Here is a 19553-nt window from a genome sequence, read left to right as displayed (position 1 = left end):
ATGCTTACAGCTTCCCGTGGGTGTTGGTTTGATACCGTTTGGGGACAGCCAAGGAGGCATCTGCAGGCAACAAAGGTAGGTGTGTGCTTGTGTGTGTGTTTCCTATGCAGATCCTAAGCCCAGTGTCACATGCAAGTAGGAGGAGTAAGAAGGGTTCCTGGCAAATCCGGGTTATGGATTGCATTTAAAAAGGCCCCGTGGGAGTGCAATGGGCCCCTGTCTTGCTGCTTAGCAATAATGGTATGGGTTTAGGTTCTGCTGTGTGTACTGGTGGTTGACTGCCCCCCAGCCCAGAGTGTGCATGGAAAATTGTCTGGCAGCCTCCCTGACAGCAAGCAGTGATAGTGCCCATGAAGGGGACCTTGTTGGGCCCGCCCCTTTCACGGTTATCGCTTCTCGGCCTTTTGGCTAAGATCAAGTGTAGTATCTGTTCTTATCAGTTTAATATCTGATACGTCCCCTATCTGGGGACCATATATTAAATGGATTTTTGAGAACGGGGGCCGATTTCGAAGCTTGCTTCCGTCGCCCTATGCATTGACCCGATATGGCAGTATCTTCGGGTACAGTGCACCACCCCCTTACAGGGTTAAAAAGAAAGATTCCTACTTTCATTGCTACCTGCTTGCTGGCTAGCCAGCTAGCCAGCCCTGTGGGCCTTGCTGCTGCTGCAGCCAAAAAACAAAAGGTGGTGCTGCTGCTGCTTCTGCTGCTTCTGCTTCTGCTTGTGTCTGGCCCCTGTTGGAGCGTCCAGGCACAGGACTTCTGCTGCTGCTGACTAAATGGCCTCCTTAATTGGATCATTTGAGTAGCCAGCACACCTGTGCAGGTAGGGCATGACATGATAGGCAGCTGCCTTGATAGCGGGTGGGTGCTGAATGTTCCTAATTGACAAAATAAGATTAATGCTTATGAAGAAATATAAAATCTCATCCCTTCCCCAATATCGCGCCACACCCCTACCCCTTAATTCCCTGGTTGAACGTGATGGACATATGTCTTTTTTCGACCGTACTAACTATGTAACTATGTAACATAACATGGGGGGGGGGGGTCTCCTGGCTGTTCACACAGGTGTGTCATTGCTGTACATTGACCATGCATTGCTTCTGTGGTATTGCAAAGGCAAAGACAAATGCTTCCAGCCATCCATTGCACTAATGGATTGGTCATCAGCTGGCTGTCTATGTCCCGCATCAATATAGACCAAAGTACAGAGGGTTAGGCTATGCTATTGTGCACCTACCTGATGCATCAGAAGGTGCGAGGCCCTTGCTAAATTCTGTGCACAGACTTTGAGATCTATGCTTTAGACTGTATCTAAACCTGCTCCAACATGGACTGACATTCTGGCCTACTTTCAGCCGATGCGACTTGTCTGTCGCTGAACAGTCGCTTTTTATGTATTCAGCACCTATGTATAATGTTGTAAAAATGCTCTAGAAGCTAAAGTCGCAGAAATGTCACACATATTTGGCCTGCAACTTTCTGTGCGACAAATTCAGACAGGAAAAATCAGTATAAATCCTTAGAAAATTATCCCCCAGTGTCTCCATCTGCTGGCGGTATTGAATAAGCATTGCTGCACTGATGGGGTATGCATTAGACGAAAAAAAAGAAGAAAAAGAAGAATAATACGCCCAGAAAAGAGGCGAAAAGGAGAAAAACGTAAAAAAACGTGAAAAAAAAGTAAGAGGAAGAGAAGGGAAAAAAAGGTGGAAATGGGTTTAAAAGTGATTTCGGCGGAGAAATATATATATATATATATATATATATATATATATATATATATATATGCGCACACACACACATAGATATAAACGTATTCTCCGTTGAGATATTGCAGCCGCTGCTGTGTCCAGGCCCAGGAGCCTTAGCACTGTGCTGTGATGTCACTCAATACCACTGACATCACTAGGTGTAAACAACATCTCTCCTTTGCTGTGTATGTGACTATGGAGCTGTTTGGTGATGTCGTCTATTACGGCCTTCATAGAAGCAACAGGAGATTGTTGCATCCATCTTGAACCCTCAGAACTACAGTGCTATGATGTCACTCACTTCCACAGGCCTTGCAGAGTGTAAACAACAACAACCCAGCTTTGTTGTGTATGTAACCAAAGGGATTTGTGATGTCACCTAGAACCTTCACAGCAGCGACAGCTTTATGAGGAGCATCAGCACTGCTCTGCCTGAGCAGAACCATCACCGCCATAGGTTGTCAAATAACCCGGATTTAACCCACACAGGTAAGTCCAATGGGGTGCAGGCATGTCCTCTATGCTTACAGCTTCCCGTGGGTGTTGGTTTGATACCGTTTGGGGACAGCCAAGGAGGCATCTGCAGGCAACAAAGGTAGGTGTGTGCTTGTGTGTGTGTTTCCTATGCAGATCCTAAGCCCAGTGTCACATGCAAGTAGGAGGAGTAAGAAGGGTTCCTGGCAAATCCGGGTTATGGATTGCATTTAAAAAGGCCCCGTGGGAGTGCAATGGGCCCCTGTCTTGCTGCTTAGCAATAATGGTATGGGTTTAGGTTCTGCTGTGTGTACTGGTGGTTGACTGCCCCCCAGCCCAGAGTGTGCATGGAAAATTGTCTGGCAGCCTCCCTGACAGCAAGCAGTGATAGTGCCCATGAAGGGGACCTTGTTGGGCCCGCCCCTTTCACGGTTATCGCTTCTCGGCCTTTTGGCTAAGATCAAGTGTAGTATCTGTTCTTATCAGTTTAATATCTGATACGTCCCCTATCTGGGGACCATATATTAAATGGATTTTTGAGAACGGGGGCCGATTTCGAAGCTTGCTTCCGTCGCCCTATGCATTGACCCGATATGGCAGTATCTTCGGGTACAGTGCACCACCCCCTTACAGGGTTAAAAAGAAAGATTCCTACTTTCATTGCTACCTGCTTGCTGGCTAGCCAGCTAGCCAGCCCTGTGGGCCTTGCTGCTGCTGCAGCCAAAAAACAAAAGGTGGTGCTGCTGCTGCTTCTGCTGCTTCTGCTTCTGCTTGTGTCTGGCCCCTGTTGGAGCGTCCAGGCACAGGACTTCTGCTGCTGCTGACTAAATGGCCTCCTTAATTGGATCATTTGAGTAGCCAGCACACCTGTGCAGGTAGGGCATGACATGATAGGCAGCTGCCTTGATAGCGGGTGGGTGCTGAATGTTCCTAATTGACAAAATAAGATTAATGCTTATGAAGAAATATAAAATATCATCCCTTCCCCAATATCGCGCCACACCCCTACCCCTTAATTCCCTGGTTGAACGTGATGGACATATGTCTTTTTTCGACCGTACTAACTATGTAACTATGTAACATAACATGGGGGGGGGGGGGGGGTCTCCTGGCTGTTCACACAGGTGTGTCATTGCTGTACATTGACCATGCATTGCTTCTGTGGTATTGCAAAGGCAAAGACAAATGCTTCCAGCCATCCATTGCACTAATGGATTGGTCATCAGCTGGCTGTCTATGTCCCGCATCAATATAGACCAAAGTACAGAGGGTTAGGCTATGCTATTGTGCACCTACCTGATGCATCAGAAGGTGCGAGGCCCTTGCTAAATTCTGTGCACAGACTTTGAGATCTATGCTTTAGACTGTATCTAAACCTGCTCCAACATGGACTGACATTCTGGCCTACTTTCAGCCGATGCGACTTGTCTGTCGCTGAACAGTCGCTTTTTATGTATTCAGCACCTATGTATAATGTTGTAAAAATGCTCTAGAAGCTAAAGTCGCAGAAATGTCACACATATTTGGCCTGCAACTTTCTGTGCGACAAATTCAGACAGGAAAAATCAGTATAAATCCTTAGAAAATTATCCCCCAGTGTCTCCATCTGCTGGCGGTATTGAATAAGCATTGCTGCACTGATGGGGTATGCATTAGACGAAAAAAAAGAAGAAAAAGAAGAATAATACGCCCAGAAAAGAGGCGAAAAGGAGAAAAACGTAAAAAAACGTGAAAAAAAAGTAAGAGGAAGAGAAGGGAAAAAAAGGTGGAAATGGGTTTAAAAGTGATTTCGGCGGAGAAATATATATATATATATATATATATATATATATATATATATATATATATGCGCACACACACACATAGATATAAACGTATTCTCCGTTGAGATATTGCAGCCGCTGCTGTGTCCAGGCCCAGGAGCCTTAGCACTGTGCTGTGATGTCACTCAATACCACTGACATCACTAGGTGTAAACAACATCTCTCCTTTGCTGTGTATGTGACTATGGAGCTGTTTGGTGATGTCGTCTATTACGGCCTTCATAGAAGCAACAGGAGATTGTTGCATCCATCTTGAACCCTCAGAACTACAGTGCTATGATGTCACTCACTTCCACAGGCCTTGCAGAGTGTAAACAACAACAACCCAGCTTTGTTGTGTATGTAACCAAAGGGATTTGTGATGTCACCTAGAACCTTCACAGCAGCGACAGCTTTATGAGGAGCATCAGCACTGCTCTGCCTGAGCAGAACCATCACCGCCATAGGTTGTCAAATAACCCGGATTTAACCCACACAGGTAAGTCCAATGGGGTGCAGGCATGTCCTCTATGCTTACAGCTTCCCGTGGGTGTTGGTTTGATACCGTTTGGGGACAGCCAAGGAGGCATCTGCAGGCAACAAAGGTAGGTGTGTGCTTGTGTGTGTGTTTCCTATGCAGATCCTAAGCCCAGTGTCACATGCAAGTAGGAGGAGTAAGAAGGGTTCCTGGCAAATCCGGGTTATGGATTGCATTTAAAAAGGCCCCGTGGGAGTGCAATGGGCCCCTGTCTTGCTGCTTAGCAATAATGGTATGGGTTTAGGTTCTGCTGTGTGTACTGGTGGTTGACTGCCCCCCAGCCCAGAGTGTGCATGGAAAATTGTCTGGCAGCCTCCCTGACAGCAAGCAGTGATAGTGCCCATGAAGGGGACCTTGTTGGGCCCGCCCCTTTCACGGTTATCGCTTCTCGGCCTTTTGGCTAAGATCAAGTGTAGTATCTGTTCTTATCAGTTTAATATCTGATACGTCCCCTATCTGGGGACCATATATTAAATGGATTTTTGAGAACGGGGGCCGATTTCGAAGCTTGCTTCCGTCGCCCTATGCATTGACCCGATATGGCAGTATCTTCGGGTACAGTGCACCACCCCCTTACAGGGTTAAAAAGAAAGATTCCTACTTTCATTGCTACCTGCTTGCTGGCTAGCCAGCTAGCCAGCCCTGTGGGCCTTGCTGCTGCTGCAGCCAAAAAACAAAAGGTGGTGCTGCTGCTGCTTCTGCTGCTTCTGCTTCTGCTTGTGTCTGGCCCCTGTTGGAGCGTCCAGGCACAGGACTTCTGCTGCTGCTGACTAAATGGCCTCCTTAATTGGATCATTTGAGTAGCCAGCACACCTGTGCAGGTAGGGCATGACATGATAGGCAGCTGCCTTGATAGCGGGTGGGTGCTGAATGTTCCTAATTGACAAAATAAGATTAATGCTTATGAAGAAATATAAAATCTCATCCCTTCCCCAATATCGCGCCACACCCCTACCCCTTAATTCCCTGGTTGAACGTGATGGACATATGTCTTTTTTCGACCGTACTAACTATGTAACTATGTAACATAACATGGGGGGGGGGGGTCTCCTGGCTGTTCACACAGGTGTGTCATTGCTGTACATTGACCATGCATTGCTTCTGTGGTATTGCAAAGGCAAAGACAAATGCTTCCAGCCATCCATTGCACTAATGGATTGGTCATCAGCTGGCTGTCTATGTCCCGCATCAATATAGACCAAAGTACAGAGGGTTAGGCTATGCTATTGTGCACCTACCTGATGCATCAGAAGGTGCGAGGCCCTTGCTAAATTCTGTGCACAGACTTTGAGATCTATGCTTTAGACTGTATCTAAACCTGCTCCAACATGGACTGACATTCTGGCCTACTTTCAGCCGATGCGACTTGTCTGTCGCTGAACAGTCGCTTTTTATGTATTCAGCACCTATGTATAATGTTGTAAAAATGCTCTAGAAGCTAAAGTCGCAGAAATGTCACACATATTTGGCCTGCAACTTTCTGTGCGACAAATTCAGACAGGAAAAATCAGTATAAATCCTTAGAAAATTATCCCCCAGTGTCTCCATCTGCTGGCGGTATTGAATAAGCATTGCTGCACTGATGGGGTATGCATTAGACGAAAAAAAAGAAGAAAAAGAAGAATAATACGCCCAGAAAAGAGGCGAAAAGGAGAAAAACGTAAAAAAACGTGAAAAAAAAGTAAGAGGAAGAGAAGGGAAAAAAAGGTGGAAATGGGTTTAAAAGTGATTTCGGCGGAGAAATATATATATATATATATATATATATATATATATATATATATATATGCGCACACACACACATAGATATAAACGTATTCTCCGTTGAGATATTGCAGCCGCTGCTGTGTCCAGGCCCAGGAGCCTTAGCACTGTGCTGTGATGTCACTCAATACCACTGACATCACTAGGTGTAAACAACATCTCTCCTTTGCTGTGTATGTGACTATGGAGCTGTTTGGTGATGTCGTCTATTACGGCCTTCATAGAAGCAACAGGAGATTGTTGCATCCATCTTGAACCCTCAGAACTACAGTGCTATGATGTCACTCACTTCCACAGGCCTTGCAGAGTGTAAACAACAACAACCCAGCTTTGTTGTGTATGTAACCAAAGGGATTTGTGATGTCACCTAGAACCTTCACAGCAGCGACAGCTTTATGAGGAGCATCAGCACTGCTCTGCCTGAGCAGAACCATCACCGCCATAGGTTGTCAAATAACCCGGATTTAACCCACACAGGTAAGTCCAATGGGGTGCAGGCATGTCCTCTATGCTTACAGCTTCCCGTGGGTGTTGGTTTGATACCGTTTGGGGACAGCCAAGGAGGCATCTGCAGGCAACAAAGGTAGGTGTGTGCTTGTGTGTGTGTTTCCTATGCAGATCCTAAGCCCAGTGTCACATGCAAGTAGGAGGAGTAAGAAGGGTTCCTGGCAAATCCGGGTTATGGATTGCATTTAAAAAGGCCCCGTGGGAGTGCAATGGGCCCCTGTCTTGCTGCTTAGCAATAATGGTATGGGTTTAGGTTCTGCTGTGTGTACTGGTGGTTGACTGCCCCCCAGCCCAGAGTGTGCATGGAAAATTGTCTGGCAGCCTCCCTGACAGCAAGCAGTGATAGTGCCCATGAAGGGGACCTTGTTGGGCCCGCCCCTTTCACGGTTATCGCTTCTCGGCCTTTTGGCTAAGATCAAGTGTAGTATCTGTTCTTATCAGTTTAATATCTGATACGTCCCCTATCTGGGGACCATATATTAAATGGATTTTTGAGAACGGGGGCCGATTTCGAAGCTTGCTTCCGTCGCCCTATGCATTGACCCGATATGGCAGTATCTTCGGGTACAGTGCACCACCCCCTTACAGGGTTAAAAAGAAAGATTCCTACTTTCATTGCTACCTGCTTGCTGGCTAGCCAGCTAGCCAGCCCTGTGGGCCTTGCTGCTGCTGCAGCCAAAAAACAAAAGGTGGTGCTGCTGCTGCTTCTGCTGCTTCTGCTTCTGCTTGTGTCTGGCCCCTGTTGGAGCGTCCAGGCACAGGACTTCTGCTGCTGCTGACTAAATGGCCTCCTTAATTGGATCATTTGAGTAGCCAGCACACCTGTGCAGGTAGGGCATGACATGATAGGCAGCTGCCTTGATAGCGGGTGGGTGCTGAATGTTCCTAATTGACAAAATAAGATTAATGCTTATGAAGAAATATAAAATCTCATCCCTTCCCCAATATCGCGCCACACCCCTACCCCTTAATTCCCTGGTTGAACGTGATGGACATATGTCTTTTTTCGACCGTACTAACTATGTAACTATGTAACATAACATGGGGGGGGGGGGTCTCCTGGCTGTTCACACAGGTGTGTCATTGCTGTACATTGACCATGCATTGCTTCTGTGGTATTGCAAAGGCAAAGACAAATGCTTCCAGCCATCCATTGCACTAATGGATTGGTCATCAGCTGGCTGTCTATGTCCCGCATCAATATAGACCAAAGTACAGAGGGTTAGGCTATGCTATTGTGCACCTACCTGATGCATCAGAAGGTGCGAGGCCCTTGCTAAATTCTGTGCACAGACTTTGAGATCTATGCTTTAGACTGTATCTAAACCTGCTCCAACATGGACTGACATTCTGGCCTACTTTCAGCCGATGCGACTTGTCTGTCGCTGAACAGTCGCTTTTTATGTATTCAGCACCTATGTATAATGTTGTAAAAATGCTCTAGAAGCTAAAGTCGCAGAAATGTCACACATATTTGGCCTGCAACTTTCTGTGCGACAAATTCAGACAGGAAAAATCAGTATAAATCCTTAGAAAATTATCCCCCAGTGTCTCCATCTGCTGGCGGTATTGAATAAGCATTGCTGCACTGATGGGGTATGCATTAGACGAAAAAAAAGAAGAAAAAGAAGAATAATACGCCCAGAAAAGAGGCGAAAAGGAGAAAAACGTAAAAAAACGTGAAAAAAAAGTAAGAGGAAGAGAAGGGAAAAAAAGGTGGAAATGGGTTTAAAAGTGATTTCGGCGGAGAAATATATATATATATATATATATATATATATATATATATATATATGCGCACACACACACATAGATATAAACGTATTCTCCGTTGAGATATTGCAGCCGCTGCTGTGTCCAGGCCCAGGAGCCTTAGCACTGTGCTGTGATGTCACTCAATACCACTGACATCACTAGGTGTAAACAACATCTCTCCTTTGCTGTGTATGTGACTATGGAGCTGTTTGGTGATGTCGTCTATTACGGCCTTCATAGAAGCAACAGGAGATTGTTGCATCCATCTTGAACCCTCAGAACTACAGTGCTATGATGTCACTCACTTCCACAGGCCTTGCAGAGTGTAAACAACAACAACCCAGCTTTGTTGTGTATGTAACCAAAGGGATTTGTGATGTCACCTAGAACCTTCACAGCAGCGACAGCTTTATGAGGAGCATCAGCACTGCTCTGCCTGAGCAGAACCATCACCGCCATAGGTTGTCAAATAACCCGGATTTAACCCACACAGGTAAGTCCAATGGGGTGCAGGCATGTCCTCTATGCTTACAGCTTCCCGTGGGTGTTGGTTTGATACCGTTTGGGGACAGCCAAGGAGGCATCTGCAGGCAACAAAGGTAGGTGTGTGCTTGTGTGTGTGTTTCCTATGCAGATCCTAAGCCCAGTGTCACATGCAAGTAGGAGGAGTAAGAAGGGTTCCTGGCAAATCCGGGTTATGGATTGCATTTAAAAAGGCCCCGTGGGAGTGCAATGGGCCCCTGTCTTGCTGCTTAGCAATAATGGTATGGGTTTAGGTTCTGCTGTGTGTACTGGTGGTTGACTGCCCCCCAGCCCAGAGTGTGCATGGAAAATTGTCTGGCAGCCTCCCTGACAGCAAGCAGTGATAGTGCCCATGAAGGGGACCTTGTTGGGCCCGCCCCTTTCACGGTTATCGCTTCTCGGCCTTTTGGCTAAGATCAAGTGTAGTATCTGTTCTTATCAGTTTAATATCTGATACGTCCCCTATCTGGGGACCATATATTAAATGGATTTTTGAGAACGGGGGCCGATTTCGAAGCTTGCTTCCGTCGCCCTATGCATTGACCCGATATGGCAGTATCTTCGGGTACAGTGCACCACCCCCTTACAGGGTTAAAAAGAAAGATTCCTACTTTCATTGCTACCTGCTTGCTGGCTAGCCAGCTAGCCAGCCCTGTGGGCCTTGCTGCTGCTGCAGCCAAAAAACAAAAGGTGGTGCTGCTGCTGCTTCTGCTGCTTCTGCTTCTGCTTGTGTCTGGCCCCTGTTGGAGCGTCCAGGCACAGGACTTCTGCTGCTGCTGACTAAATGGCCTCCTTAATTGGATCATTTGAGTAGCCAGCACACCTGTGCAGGTAGGGCATGACATGATAGGCAGCTGCCTTGATAGCGGGTGGGTGCTGAATGTTCCTAATTGACAAAATAAGATTAATGCTTATGAAGAAATATAAAATCTCATCCCTTCCCCAATATCGCGCCACACCCCTACCCCTTAATTCCCTGGTTGAACGTGATGGACATATGTCTTTTTTCGACCGTACTAACTATGTAACTATGTAACATAACATGGGGGGGGGGGTCTCCTGGCTGTTCACACAGGTGTGTCATTGCTGTACATTGACCATGCATTGCTTCTGTGGTATTGCAAAGGCAAAGACAAATGCTTCCAGCCATCCATTGCACTAATGGATTGGTCATCAGCTGGCTGTCTATGTCCCGCATCAATATAGACCAAAGTACAGAGGGTTAGGCTATGCTATTGTGCACCTACCTGATGCATCAGAAGGTGCGAGGCCCTTGCTAAATTCTGTGCACAGACTTTGAGATCTATGCTTTAGACTGTATCTAAACCTGCTCCAACATGGACTGACATTCTGGCCTACTTTCAGCCGATGCGACTTGTCTGTCGCTGAACAGTCGCTTTTTATGTATTCAGCACCTATGTATAATGTTGTAAAAATGCTCTAGAAGCTAAAGTCGCAGAAATGTCACACATATTTGGCCTGCAACTTTCTGTGCGACAAATTCAGACAGGAAAAATCAGTATAAATCCTTAGAAAATTATCCCCCAGTGTCTCCATCTGCTGGCGGTATTGAATAAGCATTGCTGCACTGATGGGGTATGCATTAGACGAAAAAAAAGAAGAAAAAGAAGAATAATACGCCCAGAAAAGAGGCGAAAAGGAGAAAAACGTAAAAAAACGTGAAAAAAAAGTAAGAGGAAGAGAAGGGAAAAAAAGGTGGAAATGGGTTTAAAAGTGATTTCGGCGGAGAAATATATATATATATATATATATATATATATATATATATATATATATATGCGCACACACACACATAGATATAAACGTATTCTCCGTTGAGATATTGCAGCCGCTGCTGTGTCCAGGCCCAGGAGCCTTAGCACTGTGCTGTGATGTCACTCAATACCACTGACATCACTAGGTGTAAACAACATCTCTCCTTTGCTGTGTATGTGACTATGGAGCTGTTTGGTGATGTCGTCTATTACGGCCTTCATAGAAGCAACAGGAGATTGTTGCATCCATCTTGAACCCTCAGAACTACAGTGCTATGATGTCACTCACTTCCACAGGCCTTGCAGAGTGTAAACAACAACAACCCAGCTTTGTTGTGTATGTAACCAAAGGGATTTGTGATGTCACCTAGAACCTTCACAGCAGCGACAGCTTTATGAGGAGCATCAGCACTGCTCTGCCTGAGCAGAACCATCACCGCCATAGGTTGTCAAATAACCCGGATTTAACCCACACAGGTAAGTCCAATGGGGTGCAGGCATGTCCTCTATGCTTACAGCTTCCCGTGGGTGTTGGTTTGATACCGTTTGGGGACAGCCAAGGAGGCATCTGCAGGCAACAAAGGTAGGTGTGTGCTTGTGTGTGTGTTTCCTATGCAGATCCTAAGCCCAGTGTCACATGCAAGTAGGAGGAGTAAGAAGGGTTCCTGGCAAATCCGGGTTATGGATTGCATTTAAAAAGGCCCCGTGGGAGTGCAATGGGCCCCTGTCTTGCTGCTTAGCAATAATGGTATGGGTTTAGGTTCTGCTGTGTGTACTGGTGGTTGACTGCCCCCCAGCCCAGAGTGTGCATGGAAAATTGTCTGGCAGCCTCCCTGACAGCAAGCAGTGATAGTGCCCATGAAGGGGACCTTGTTGGGCCCGCCCCTTTCACGGTTATCGCTTCTCGGCCTTTTGGCTAAGATCAAGTGTAGTTCTGCTCACTTGGTCTGGCCAGAGGGTGTCTGGGGTACCCGGCTCCTTTGCCTGGGGGGATCGTCCTTCTTAACGGAGGGACTTCACCCCCCTGCTGCTATCAGGGAGCCGGCTTAGTCCCCAGACAACGGGAGGCGATCCCCACCTACCTACTTCGGTGGGGGAGGTGTCTGGACATCATGGACATGGAGGAAGATTGCGGTTTTTCTTCGGAAGGCGTGCCGCCTTTTGCGAGACTTCGGAATGGAGTTCGTATTTCCCTGCTCGATGTCCGGAAGAAGGAAAGAGGCCTTGTCTTTGTCGTGGAAGAAGTGCTGTTTAAGTTGCTGGAAGTCAAGAGGGAGCAAATCCTATCCATGCTTGAGTTTCCCAGAAGTGGATACTACGACGTGGTGCTGGCTTCTGAAGAGGACTATGAGTCATTTTGGAACATATTGCAGCAAAAGAAGGTATGTCCGGTTTTGGAAGGGGTGGAGATAGTTCCACATTTCCCACGTAGAGAACGATTGGTGACTATAAGGATGTATAGCCCATATACTTCGGAGGAGGATATCGTTACCTTTTTGTCTCCATTCTGTGACAGTGTTCTGCCTAAAGGCAAGGTATTTAATCAATATGGACTATGGACCACCAAGTGGAGGTTCCATGTGAAATTTAAAATGGCAGATGGCAAGTTAGTGATCCCCCCAGGACGGTTTAAAATAGGTTCTGTGAACGGGGATCTGTATTTTTCTGGCATGCAAGATTTTTGCCGCAAATGTAAACAGTACGGTCACAGAAAGGAGGATTGCACGTTTTTGTGGTGTTTCAAGTGTCAAGAGGAGGGTCACGACGTGGAAAATTGTCAAAAGAAACGGAAATGCCATCTGTGTGGTGAGGAGGGCCATCTGCTTGGCTCGTGTCCTAAGAAAAAGTCTGAGAAAAATTCAGAGAAAAAGGAAGCTGTAAAAAGAAGCAGAGAGGAACCAGCTGAAGTGAAAGAACCAGAAGTGGAGCAGGTTCCAACTAGAAGACCTACAGAGCAGAAGAAGAAGAGAGAGGAGGAAGTGTATGTGCCAGTGCAGTATTTTGGTGTGCTTGGTGGTTTGTTGGAAAATTTGTCGGAAGCAGAAAGAAAAACGTTTGACAAAGATATGATGGATCTAAAGATAGGCTTGAAGAACCGGGAGGAAGAAGCTCGGGATAAAGTCTATTTTTCTTTCAAGGCAGACATGAACCGTTTTGTTGAAACGTATAAAATTCCAGGCTGGTTAGCGTCTCAAGTTAAGAAAGATATAGCAAATGGCAATATCAGTCGAGGACTGATAGACTTTCTAATGGTGTTTGCATGGAGGAAGGGGATGACCTTCTAATTTGGTTTTGCTTAATTAGAAAGTAATGTTTGGTTTTGCTATTTTATGTTGTTTCTTATAAAAAAAAAAAAGGATCGCTTCTCGGCCTTTTGGCTAAGATCAAGTGTAGTATCTGCATTTGGTCTGGTCGGAAGGTGTCTGTGGTACCCCGCTTCTCGGCCTTGGGGGATTGTCTCTCCTTACGGAGGGACTTCACCCCCTTGCTGCTATTGGGGAGCGGGCTTAGTCCACGGACAACGGGTTGCGATCCCCCTGTCTCTGGGACCTTGTGTCTCAGAAGGCATTTTCGGTACGTTGAGCGTTACCTGTAGCTTCGGAAGCACCTAGGGTACCCCCGACCTCTGCCTTGGGTAAGGGTTCCGCTTTTATAGCGGGATTCCGAGCCCCTGCTGCTATTGGGGAAGGGGCTTAGTCCCTGGGTGTGGAAGATGCCGTTCTCCTGGGCTTTCCCCTCTGGGGAAATGTCGATGCGAAATACCATCCGCATAGAGGTGTCGGAGAGCCATCGTCAGTTGAAGAACCTCCGCTTCATTGCGGAGGTGATTCTTCTTGACTACTTCCGCCTCAATAGGGAGGACATCCTGTGTCTAAATGACCAGGAAAGCCGTGGCCTGTATACCGTCACCTTCACGGCCACGGCGTGTTGCGATAACATCTATGCAACCTTGTCTGGTGCGGACCAGAGGGACGATCGACTCGACGGTCTTTCGTTCCAGTTCCTCTATGGTGAGGAACATATACCGTTGGTGGTGGCTATGCACAGCCCTCATGTGACCACGGAGGATATAGCCACTTTTCTTCGGCGATACTGCGAAGAGGTGCGATTCGCAAACAAAATCTTGAACTCCGTGCGGTTCTGGAACGGCAAGAGGAAGTTCTGGGTCAAGCTCCGTAAGGATCCCGGTGGTATTGGGGGTCTTTGCCATCCGCCCCCAAATTTTGCCATCGGGAGAGTTCGGGGCTTCCTGTTCTATCCTCAAATGCCTATGTATTGCCGAAATTGCTTGAGGTTTGGCCACACCCAGGAGACCTGCGGCGCGGAGCGTGTGATTCGCTGCAATAGGTGTGGCCAAGAAGGTCACATAGCCTCAAGATGTAGCCATACGATAAGGTGCAACCTCTGCGGAGAGGAAAATCACGATTTTAATTCCTGTCCCCATAAAGCAAAAACTACGATGGGTGGGTCAAGGCTGGGCCCACCCAAAGAGGGGACAGGACAAAAGACGTCCTTTTTTAAGATGCCCAAACCCCAGATGGCAGGTACTGATGGGTCCAGGCCCAAGACCTCTGGTGCTCCATCGGGGGGCCCACCGGTGGTAGTGCTAGGGGGAGGCCATGGGGATTCCACGAAGCCCGGGCGGGTGATCGAGTTTACTGCCCGGGAAATTGAAAGACGTCGATCGACTTCCTACCTGGCTCAAGAGCCCGCCGAAACTTCTGAAGGGGGCTCACCTGTGGCGGGTGGCAGCCGACGGGCCTCGGTGGGGGCAAAAGTGGACCCAAAATTGCAGCATAAGCCAGGTACTGGCTTGGCCCAGGGTCGCCCTGCTCCGGACGAAGAGGCCCCGGTGAAAGCCCGCCGGAAGGGGAGCCAGGTGGCCAGGTCTGAGCCCGGTCCTGTTACTCCGCCTATACAGGACAGGGCCAAGAAGACAAGTGGCGCCAAACCAGGGTTTGCTGCCCCGCCAGCAGTGGACCCGGTGGGTAAAACTGGCCATCGTCGATCGATGGGGAAGTTGGAGCAACAGTCCTCAGCAACGCTTGCTGGGGAACAAGCGATGAAAACTTCCCAAGGTAGCGGCAAAGGTTCCGGAAAAGAGGCCTCACAGGCCCCTGTGCAGCAGTTCCAGTCGTCAAATGATGAAAGAAGACGCAGATCCATCAGCCGGGGGCCAGAGATTACATCGAGTGAGAGCAACACAGAGGATATGGACAGCAGTGTGACATTTAAAAGACAAAGAGAAGAAGAAGAGGAAGACATTCAAAGGAAAGCGGCGTGCCGTAGTTCGGACGAGAGCGAGCTCAGGGTCGGGGCATCATCGATCTCAAGCTCCGACCCTCAGAACATCAAGGAGCTGATGACCCCGCAGGCGGGGGATGACGGTACGCAGCTTATTATTGACTTTGATTCTCCAAGCACAGACTCTCCATAAACTATGCCTATCCCTGTAAAAATTGCCTCACTCAATGTGAGGTCCTTAAAGAGCCCTGATCGCAGGGCTGCTTTATTTTCTTATCTAGAGACATGTGACTTTGACCTTTGCCTGCTACAAGAATGTGGAATCCCTAGTAAAATGGACTATAAAGACTTAAAAGAAGACTGGAAGCTGGGCCCATCCATATGGTCCGGTGCAAATGACTGTCGTTCTGTGGGTGTTGGGCTGCTCTGCCGAGGCCAGTCCTTTTCTATTCATACAGTAACTGAGATTGTGCCTGGCAGAGCTCTTTTAATTCATCTATATTTTAATGGACTTTTAATTCGTGTTTTAAATGTGTATGCCCCTCCTGATAAACAGGAGCGGGCAGAACTATTTGAAATTTTACCACTGTTTTGTGTTGGGTCTTCCCCCCTGTTGGTGGGAGGTGATTTTAACTGCATACGTGATGGGGAACACCGGCAGGGTGGGGATATTAATCGTAAAGACCGCACTTCTTACCTGCTTAAAAATTTTATTGATGATTTTAATTTGAAAGATTGCTGGAAGGATCTCTTGCCGGAGGACCCAGGCGCCACATGGTCCAATGGAAGAGTGAGCTCCAGAATCGATTTTATTTTTTCCTCTAGAGCTTTTAAACCCCTGAAATGCACGCTCGAGCAGAATATCTTCTCTGATCATAAGCTCCTCTTGGTGGGCCTGGAGCTAGAGGGGGAGCAAAAAGCAAAAAGGGGCCTCTGGAGATTAAACACCACACTCCTAGAGGACCCTGAGATAAAAGAGGAGTTTGTGCGGACCTACCAATGCTGGCAATCACAAAGAAAACCCCACGAGCCTATGCTGCACTGGTGGGAGGGCACCAAATCTAAAATCAGATTTTTTTTTATCAAAGCAGGTAAGAAGAAGGCAAAAATGGAAAAACAGTGGTTTTATGTTCTTAACATGCGTTTAAATGTACTTTTTAAATTGAAAGAAGCTGGTATGGATGTAGAAAATGATATTTTAAACCTTAAAACTGAAATAAAACATGCCATAGAAAAGAAAGGGAAACAAATCATTTTTAACTCACATGTGCAGCACCTGGAGGAGGGCGAGAAATGTTCCCGTTTCTTTTTTAAAAAAGTGATGAATAGGAGGGATATCATCCAAAACCTTGAGGGTGAATCCACTCCAAAAGGCATGTTAGATGCAGTTTTTAACTTCTACCAGCTTCTTTTTAATAAGAAAGATCTTAATCCATCCTTTTTAGAACATGTTCTTAATTCCCTTGATTTTAAGCTAGATGTTTTAGACCAGGAGGTTTTATCCCGTGATCTTAACTTAGATGAACTTTTATTTGTTTTTAAAAGTTTTTCTAGTGGGAAGGCCCCTGGGGAAGATGGTTTACCCATCGAATTTTATTTAGCTTTTTGGGATATTTTAAAGGATGATATGGTTTTATTGTATAAAGAAACTTTTATTGTTAATGAACTTCCCCCTTCCTGGAGGAGGGGGATTGTATCATTACTTTTTAAAAAGGGTGAAAAGGATATGCTAAAAAATTGGCGCCCCATCACACTTTTAAATGTCGATTATAAAGTTTTAGCCAAGTTATTAGCTGTCCGTTTTAAACCTTTTATTCATAAATTAATTCACCCAAATCAGGTTTGTGGGGTACCTGGAAGGTCTATAGCTGAATCCCTAAATATTTTAAGAGATGTTTTATGGTATTTTAAGGATAGAAATCAAACTGTAGCAATTTTATCCTTAGACTTTGAAAAAGCCTTTGATAGGGTCTCCCATGAATACCTGTTTTTAGTTCTTAAAAAGATGGCAGTGCCTGAAACGATTTTAAGCCGAATCATGCTTTTATACCGATCCTGTTTTAGTCAAGTCTCTGTTAATGGCTTTTTAACCAGCGGTGTTCCTCTTTTATCAGGTGTCAAACAGGGCTGCCCCCTGTCCCCACTCCTTTTTATTTGCGCAATCGAACCACTGATGGCCCTCCTCAGAAAAGACCGGGTAGTAAGAGGCGTACCGATACCTGGTGGAGGAGGGACCCATCTAAAGGTGTTGGGGTACATGGATGATGTCACCATACTGTGCCCGGACTCTCCATCCATGAGGGGGGCATTGAGGAACACCAGCTATTTCTGCGAGGTCTCTGGTTTTAAGCTAAACACAGATAAATGTGACTGTTTTTATATTGGCTCCTGGGATTCATCCATCACCCCAGGAGTCACAATGCAACAGGATCAAATTAAAGTTTTAGGTATTGTTTTTAACCAGGTCAATGATGGGAGCCCTAACTGGGATTCAGCTATAGCTAAGATGGAGAAGAAGATTTTAATGTGGAATCTTAGAAACCTTACCATGGAGGGGAAGATTTTAATAATAAAGATGGTTTTACTCCCTATTATGCTATACATTGCCATGGTATTTCCTCCATCTATTTTATACATTAAAAAAGTAACTAGAATTGTTTTTTCTTTTTTATGGGGTTCAAAAATGGAGAAATTAAAGCGTGATTTTATGTACAAAAGTAAAGATAATGGCGGGAAAGATGTTCCTAACCTTTTTACTTTCTTTTACATAAAGTATTTCTGTTTCTGTTTTAAAATTATTAAATCCGATGGCATTTTTAGCTGCTTTTTAAGGTACGCTGCGGGCATGGTTTTTAAAAGATGGTTGCGCATCCCTCTGAACGCTCCGGTGCTTCTGTGTCCCCCAAAACATTATGTGGTGTTGGAAAAGACAGTCAGGCTCCTAGGTCTCCAAGATTTGGAGCCTGACATACTGGGGGACCAGAGAAAGGTATCAAAGGTCCTCAGGCGGAGTGAGGTTACCCTGGCAGTGTCCAATTTCACACAGGCAAGATCCAAAAAGGTATGGCGGAACGTGTACGGGAAGTTTCTGGCGAATGTACACAGGGATCTTGCCTGGGCAATCGTCCACCAGTGCCTCCCTACTCGTGAGTTCCAGCACAGGCGAGGACTGGTGGCGAGAGCCAAGTGCCCGAGAGATGGCTGCGGAGTGGACGAAACGGTGCTGCACATATTTTGGAACTGCCCTTTTGCACGGGAGCTTTGGAGGAAGGTAGGCCCACTTTTGAAGTGGGCCTGCGGCCTAAAAGATTTTAATCACGAATGTGTCTTTTACGGTCTTTTTAACTGCCCCAATTTTAAACAGCAGATGATCTGCTGGATGATTATTAATTGTTTTAAAAATGCCATCTGGAAAGTTAGGAACATCTTACTTTTTAAACATGATTTTATTGATGTTAAAAACTGTATAAAGCTGGCCCTGAGTGAGATGTACATCTATTACCTAAGAGACAAGAAACAGTTGGGGGCCAGCGAGGCAGCATCCATGTGGTGTCTGCCTCTATGGAACGAAATAACAGTATAATCAGTTTTTATGACATTTGTATAATGTTTTATCCTGCCATTTTTATTTTTTCTCCTTTTATTACTGGTTTTATTATTTGTATTTTAAAACTTTTGTGAACCTTTTATTATTTTGCATTTTAAATTTTGTATGGTTTCTTATTTATTCAATAAAATTTTGTTGAAACCTTATCTGTTCTTATCAGTTTAATATCTGATACGTCCCCTATCTGGGGACCATATATTAAATGGATTTTTGAGAACGGGGGCCGATTTCGAAGCTTGCTTCCGTCGCCCTATGCATTGACCCGATATGGCAGTATCTTCGGGTACAGTGCACCACCCCCTTACAGGGTTAAAAAGAAAGATTCCTACTTTCATTGCTACCTGCTTGCTGGCTAGCCAGCTAGCCAGCCCTGTGGGCCTTGCTGCTGCTGCAGCCAAAAAACAAAAGGTGGTGCTGCTGCTGCTTCTGCTGCTTCTGCTTCTGCTTGTGTCTGGCCCCTGTTGGAGCGTCCAGGCACAGGACTTCTGCTGCTGCTGACTAAATGGCCTCCTTAATTGGATCATTTGAGTAGCCAGCACACCTGTGCAGGTAGGGCATGACATGATAGGCAGCTGCCTTGATAGCGGGTGGGTGCTGAATGTTCCTAATTGACAAAATAAGATTAATGCTTATGAAGAAATATAAAATCTCATCCCTTCCCCAATATCGCGCCACACCCCTACCCCTTAATTCCCTGGTTGAACGTGATGGACATATGTCTTTTTTCGACCGTACTAACTATGTAACTATGTAACATAACATGGGGGGGGGGGTCTCCTGGCTGTTCACACAGGTGTGTCATTG

At 46.2% G+C, this 19553-nt stretch overlaps 6 non-coding genes and 1 pseudogene across 6 annotated transcripts; all 7 read left to right on the top strand.

The window, feature by feature from the left end:
- Positions 1-388: 388 nt before the first annotated feature.
- On the top strand, positions 389-579 carry LOC130347196 (U2 spliceosomal RNA). Its single transcript, XR_008885173.1, has one exon. It is a non-coding gene; the product is annotated as a U2 spliceosomal RNA (small nuclear RNA).
- Positions 580-2668: 2089 nt separating this feature from the next.
- Positions 2669-2859, top strand: LOC130347195 (U2 spliceosomal RNA). Its single transcript, XR_008885172.1, has one exon. It is a non-coding gene; the product is annotated as a U2 spliceosomal RNA (small nuclear RNA).
- A 2095-nt stretch (positions 2860-4954) lies between these two features.
- Positions 4955-5145, top strand: LOC130347194 (U2 spliceosomal RNA). The gene has a single exon (XR_008885171.1). It is a non-coding gene; the product is annotated as a U2 spliceosomal RNA (small nuclear RNA).
- Positions 5146-7234: 2089 nt separating this feature from the next.
- LOC130347193 (U2 spliceosomal RNA) lies at positions 7235-7425 on the top strand. Its single transcript, XR_008885170.1, has one exon. It is a non-coding gene; the product is annotated as a U2 spliceosomal RNA (small nuclear RNA).
- Positions 7426-9512: 2087 nt separating this feature from the next.
- LOC130347191 (U2 spliceosomal RNA) lies at positions 9513-9703 on the top strand. Its single transcript, XR_008885168.1, has one exon. It is a non-coding gene; the product is annotated as a U2 spliceosomal RNA (small nuclear RNA).
- A 3552-nt stretch (positions 9704-13255) lies between these two features.
- Positions 13256-13473, top strand: LOC130347157 (U2 spliceosomal RNA; annotated as a pseudogene).
- Positions 13474-18862: 5389 nt separating this feature from the next.
- Positions 18863-19048, top strand: LOC130347152 (U2 spliceosomal RNA). Its single transcript, XR_008885135.1, has one exon. It is a non-coding gene; the product is annotated as a U2 spliceosomal RNA (small nuclear RNA).
- Positions 19049-19553: the final 505 nt, after the last annotated feature.

Source organism: Hyla sarda, unplaced genomic scaffold, assembly GCF_029499605.1.
Source record: "Hyla sarda isolate aHylSar1 unplaced genomic scaffold, aHylSar1.hap1 scaffold_813, whole genome shotgun sequence".
Classification (NCBI taxonomy): Eukaryota; Metazoa; Chordata; class Amphibia; order Anura; family Hylidae; genus Hyla; species Hyla sarda.
This window is presented reverse-complemented; position numbering and strand designations above follow the sequence as displayed.